Here is a 6,441-nt window from a genome sequence, read left to right as displayed (position 1 = left end):
GCGCAATATCGAGAAATGTTTGTTTATTTAACGAGCAATCAATACTAAAACTATCAATATCTCATTTTAAAGTTTTTGGTTCTTTCGCAGTTGCATTGGATAAAGGCCACGCAAGGAGTTGGAAGCAATGAATCAAGAGTACGAGGCACTTATGAACAACCAGACTTGTTAGATAGTAGATCATCGGAGAACACAACGAACTATAGGCTGCAAATGGATATTCACTGTGAAGAGGGATGCCAACGGGCAAGTGCTGCGATGCAAAGCACGCCTAGTAGCCAAGAGCTGTTCACAGCAATATGGAATTAATTATGCAGATACTTATTCACCTGTTTGTCGGATGGAAAAGTATATTAATAACATTTTCAAAAAGCTGAAAGATAGCCGACAATTTAGAGACCCTGTATCCACCTTTTTATGGAGATCGCAAAGGACTCTTTCAATATATGGGGAAAATGTGAAAGTTCCTTAGATAAGGTAAACAGTTTCAGAAGAGCCTTACACACGGCGTCCGCACAGAATCTAAACACACAGCCAGGGATTCCGTCGGGACTTGGCGAATAGATACGCGTAAAACGCTGAAGATCGTAAAGGATCAGGGGTTTGTTTAAAGTGTGATAAAATATTAAACTCAACTTTGATATCATATATGGTGTTAACGAAAAAAATAAAAACTGTTACCGAACCTGTGCGAACTGGAACTTACAACGGCTTAGTTCTTGTAACTCTGAGCATTAGGCACTGTGAAATTTAAGCAAGCAGTTCAGCCGTGGAGACCTGATGATCATTTGGTAGTGGCTGCGGGCGTTCTTCTTAGGCAGCTTACCACCAGCGGCGTTCTTGACAGCTTAAGGCTATCAGAGCTCGACGAAAACAATCCTAGCTACATCAAAATTGTTGATCAGTCCTTTCAAGGCACCTTAGGCCTGGCGCATAAACGATTTCATCTCGTTCGCAACCTAGGTAATAGTATTTTAGATTTGGGCACTTAGCTAGGTCATCACTTTCTGCCGCTAAAAGCAGCGCACTTAGTGTGCACCATTTTATCACACAGCCAAGAAGTCATTGTTGGCTGCTCAGGTTTTATAATCTGGCTGCATTTGTTTTGAAAGCAGACAACATTAGTTTGAAGTGTTTGCGATTGCTTATATCTAATGACTACTGTACTCCAGTACGGCATTAAAGAATAGCAGCCAAAACATTGTAACACTTTCTTGCTGGACTTATATCCAAGTGTTATATGATCATCGATTTCTGAAGATTTTAATATTTCCAATGATTTTCTACCGCATGCTGAATTTACAGAAAGTAAGTTTGCAGAACTAGACGAATCACAAGCTATAATTCACACTGAATCCGACAGTGATAGTGATTTAAAGTCTATAGTCGAAGAAGACAAAATGTCTATTACACCGACGATACATCCTGCCCCATAATATCCTAAGCCTGTTCCAGCCGTCAGGAGGTCCTCCGGAGGCGACGAAAAGGACTTGGCGTGCTCCAAAAGGGTCAGTGGAGTCCGGGGTCGGCAAAGGTGGTCCCAGGCCGAGCGTTGACTCACCTGTGGACGATACGCCCTGCCCCATAACATCCTAATCCCATCCCGACCGACACGTCGTCCGTTGTCAAGCAGTACCCAGGACAACGAAGGCAAGGCGTTGCAGGAGAAACGCCGCAGGAGCAGCGAGGTCACCAGAGTAGTCAGCTACAAAACAGTAGAATAAATCGATTATAATAAGAACACTCTGCTTTTCCTTGGTCGGGCAATCACACAAGCCATAAATTTGGTAGGGCGAACGCACAAACTCTCTGCAATTCGCAGCGAGCAAAAATCAGTTCGTTTCAAATTGTTGGATTAATAATAATGTTAATTATGCCCGTTACTCGTAGAGTAAAAGGGTATACTATATTCGTTGAAAAGTGTGTAACAGGCAGAAGGAAGAGTTTCCGACCATATAAAGTATATATATATATACATATATATATATTAGTGATCCAGGATCAATAGCAGAGTCGATCTGGCCATGTCCGTCAGTCCGACTCGAGATCTCAGGAACTATAAAAGCTTGAAGGTTAAGATTAAGCAGGTTGAGATTACAGATTCTAGAGACAAAGACGCAGCGCAAGTTTGTTGACCCATTTTTTCACGACCACTCTAACTTCCTAAAGCCGCCAAACCGGTCACGCCCCCTACACTTTGTACAAATTTTTAAATTTGTTCCCATTTTATTCCCCAATATCTATTGATATCCCACACTGGATGAGAACGGGTATCTGATAGTCGGGGAACTCGACTATAGCATTCTCTCTTGGTTGAATTGTATAGTTTAGAAGACGAATTATAGTGTCAAGGCGCATTCAAGCCGTAATTCTTCCCTTTGCAGAACATTCACACGTGAACATGACTATACAATATAATATTGTTTGCCTCACACCGTAAATTTAAAAATAACAATTGTAATCTGTAACACCAAATTCCGGTGAGCGGTTGTAGCATAATTTAAAGATAAGTGCTATTCATACATTCCCACGCTGGGATCACCTTATTGCCCAGCGACGAGTTGATTTGTGGATAAGTAATTTTACGATTATGCTGTTAGCTTGTAAGGATAGGACTTATACACAATAAATTCAGTTTCAAATTATAACTCAGCAAATGCAGTCGTATTTTATTTAGACCGTTCAAACAGAGCTGTTTAATGTACAGCAAGAGCGTAATTCTTGAACATTAAAATGGTGATCATGTAATACAGGACGCACTGCATCAGGGCTATCTTCTTCCTATATTATCCATCATCCTCGTGATCGGCATGATTCTACTAATGCGCTTTTCGTGTTTTTTTCTGGTTTTCCCAAACGATCCTTTGACTTACCACCAGCGGCGTTCTTGACAGCTTAAGGCTATCAGAGCTCGACGAAAACAATCCTAGCTACATCAAAATTGTTGATCAGTCCTTTCAAGGCACCTTAGGCCTGGCGCATAAACGATTTCATCTCGTTCGCAACCTAGGTAATAGTATTTTAGATTTGGGCACTTAGCTAGGTCATCACTTTCTGCCGCTAAAAGCAGCGCACTTAGTGTGCACCATTTTATCACACAGCCAAGAAGTCATTGTTGGCTGCTCAGGTTTTATAATCTGGCTGCATTTGTTTTGAAAGCAGACAACATTAGTTTGAAGTGTTTGCGATTGCTTATATCTAATGACTACTGTACTCCAGTACGGCATTAAAGAATAGCAGCCAAAACATTGTAACACTTTCTTGCTGGACTTATATCCAAGTGTTATATGATCATCGATTTCTGAAGATTTTAATATTTCCAATGATTTTCTACCGCATGCTGAATTTACAGAAAGTAAGTTTGCAGAACTAGACGAATCACAAGCTATAATTCACACTGAATCCGACAGTGATAGTGATTTAAAGTCTATAGTCGAAGAAGACAAAATGTCTATTACACCGACGATACATCCTGCCCCATAATATCCTAAGCCTGTTCCAGCCGTCAGGAGGTCCTCCGGAGGCGACGAAAAGGACTTGGCGTGCTCCAAAAGGGTCGGTGGAGTCCGGGGTCGGCAAAGGTGGTCCCAGGCCGAGCGTTGACTCACCTGTGGACGATACGCCCTGCCCCATAACATCCTAATCCCATCCCGACCGACACGTCGTCCGTTGTCAAGCAGTACCCAGGACAACGAAGGCAAGGCGTTGCAGGAGAAACGCCGCAGGAGCAGCGAGGTCACCAGAGTAGTCAGCTACAAAACAGTAGAATAAATCGATTATAATAAGAACACTCTGCTTTTCCTTGGTCGGGCAATCACACAAGCCATAAATTTGGTAGGGCGAACGCACAAACTCTCTGCAATTCGCAGCGAGCAAAAATCAGTTCGTTTCAAATTGTTGGATTAATAATAATGTTAATTATGCCCGTTACTCGTAGAGTAAAAGGGTATACTATATTCGTTGAAAAGTGTGTAACAGGCAGAAGGAAGAGTTTCCGACCATATAAAGTATATATATATATACATATATATATATTAGTGATCCAGGATCAATAGCAGAGTCGATCTGGCCATGTCCGTCAGTCCGACTCGAGATCTCAGGAACTATAAAAGCTTGAAGGTTAAGATTAAGCAGGTTGAGATTACAGATTCTAGAGACAAAGACGCAGCGCAAGTTTGTTGACCCATTTTTTCACGACCACTCTAACTTCCTAAAGCCGCCAAACCGGTCACGCCCCCTACACTTTGTACAAATTTTTAAATTTGTTCCCATTTTATTCCCCAATATCTATTGATATCCCACACTGGATGAGAACGGGTATCTGATAGTCGGGGAACTCGACTATAGCATTCTCTCTTGGTTGAATTGTATAGTTTAGAAGACGAATTATAGTGTCAAGGCGCATTCAAGCCGTAATTCTTCCCTTTGCAGAACATTCACACGTGAACATGACTATACAATATAATATTGTTTGCCTCACACCGTAAATTTAAAAATAACAATTGTAATCTGTAACACCAAATTCCGGTGAGCGGTTGTAGCATAATTTAAAGATAAGTGCTATTCATACATTCCCACGCTGGGATCACCTTATTGCCCAGCGACGAGTTGATTTGTGGATAAGTAATTTTACGATTATGCTGTTAGCTTGTAAGGATAGGACTTATACACAATAAATTCAGTTTCAAATTATAACTCAGCAAATGCAGTCGTATTTTATTTAGACCGTTCAAACAGAGCTGTTTAATGTACAGCAAGAGCGTAATTCTTGAACATTAAAATGGTGATCATGTAATACAGGACGCACTGCATCAGGGCTATCTTCTTCCTATATTATCCATCATCCTCGTGATCGGCATGATTCTACTAATGCGCTTTTCGTGTTTTTTTCTGGTTTTCCCAAACGATCCTTTGACTCGATTGGCATTTCTGAAATACCCCGGTATCCTTTTTCACTTATAATATGTTTAATGACACGTTAACGTTGCCTATTGATCAGCTAAAAAACCCATATATATATGTATATGAATTCAAAGTTTTAATACGAAAAATATCTGAATTTCGGGACTAATTTCACAATTTGTTGACTATAAACATTGTTGGGTCATGCAGCCGCCAAAACTGCGCAGTAGACTAATCTCATATTCTTTAATATTATAAGCCAAATTAGTCAGTGGTTGCAGTTGCGATGCCCATAGTGCAAACCGCTGCTCTCGCACGCATTTATCTGTACGGCGCTCATTCCTTGTTTGTTGTTGTTAGCTACCTACGTTAAGCTTGGGCGCTGCATTTCGGCTGCCTGCCCGCCAATTGCCATTTCGTCGTGTTTCGGAAAAGACTTAGCTTAGGCCTTAGCTGCCTTAAACAATTCGCAAAATAAACAGTGTCGTAATATAAACAAACTTTCTTCGATTTTCTTTATTTTTTGCAACAGCTATTGAAAAAGCTCAATAGCTAAACATTGGTGACCCCCACGTGATAGTGTTAATTTGCATGCATTAATTAATGCACTTATCCCGTTTATAAATAAATATAAATACATTAAATCGCAATCGGTTGGACAAGTGAGTGGAGATTTCGGTGATAGTGGCTGTGTTTAAGCGAGCTAGCATTGCATATATGGTATACATACATTGCTACATATATCGTTACGTGCATTGACCCCGCTTGCATTTTCGGCATCTATTTTGTGCTCATCTTTTCGCTGAACCGAATGAAAGGCGATTTGTTGCTATGCCCGCTGAAGGTGAAAAAAAACAGGGTGACCTTTTTAAAGCGCAAAGCCAATGCGCTGTTCAGCAGGTTGCAAAGGCTACAAACGTCGCTGTCTAATGAGGCGCTAAGCGGATACGACGAACCAGATTGATGTGCTGCAAAGTGCCTTCAATGTTCTGCATACAGAACTGGAGGAATTGGACTTCGACGAAATTGGCAGTGAAATGAGCGAGTCTTTCGATGAATTCATCGTTGAATTGAAGGCTAGTCTGCGCGCGGAAATAGCCAAACGCAATGTGCAAGTTATCCAACCCATGAACATAGCTCCCTTCCACAGTTTATAAACAAATTTCAATTCTCAATCTCGTCGGCATTTCCTTTGTCTTTGTTTTTGTCATTGCCTTTGCCAGCACTCAGCTACCCGCTAACATAAGCAACCCAAACTTAACGTAAACACAGCTTCCGCTTGGAGACCAAACCACGGCCGACTTATTGCGCATCAATCAAAAACTGCATCGATCAGCATAATTGAATTTCACAATGCAGTGGAAAATTTCCAGCATAAAGCTTTTATCGAAAGTTCGGTAATTTTCCGAAAGAAAAGTTTCTGACCGAGGTTGATTGGATTAGGACTTAGAATTTGAAGATCAGTCGGAGTCGGGGTCTGAATCTGAATCGGGACGAGATCGTCAACAGCTCGAAGCTAAAGATAAGCTACCAACAAAG

The 6,441-nt window shown here is 41.1% G+C and overlaps 1 long non-coding RNA gene across 4 annotated transcripts in view; it reads right to left on the bottom strand.

Moving 5' to 3' along the window:
* Positions 1–2,630: 2,630 nt before the first annotated feature.
* Positions 2,631–6,441, bottom strand: part of LOC6620772 — a 31,828-nt gene continuing 28,017 nt past the window's right edge. For all 4 annotated transcript variants that reach the window (XR_004362220.1, XR_004362219.1, XR_004362218.1 and 1 more), the window contains exon 2: positions 2,631–3,752. This is a non-coding gene — a long non-coding RNA (uncharacterized LOC6620772). The remainder of the gene's footprint in view (positions 3,753–6,441) is intronic.

The sequence above is a fragment of the Drosophila sechellia genome, chromosome 3R (assembly GCF_004382195.2).
Source record: "Drosophila sechellia strain sech25 chromosome 3R, ASM438219v1, whole genome shotgun sequence".
Taxonomy (NCBI): domain Eukaryota; kingdom Metazoa; phylum Arthropoda; class Insecta; order Diptera; family Drosophilidae; genus Drosophila; species Drosophila sechellia.
This window is presented reverse-complemented; position numbering and strand designations above follow the sequence as displayed.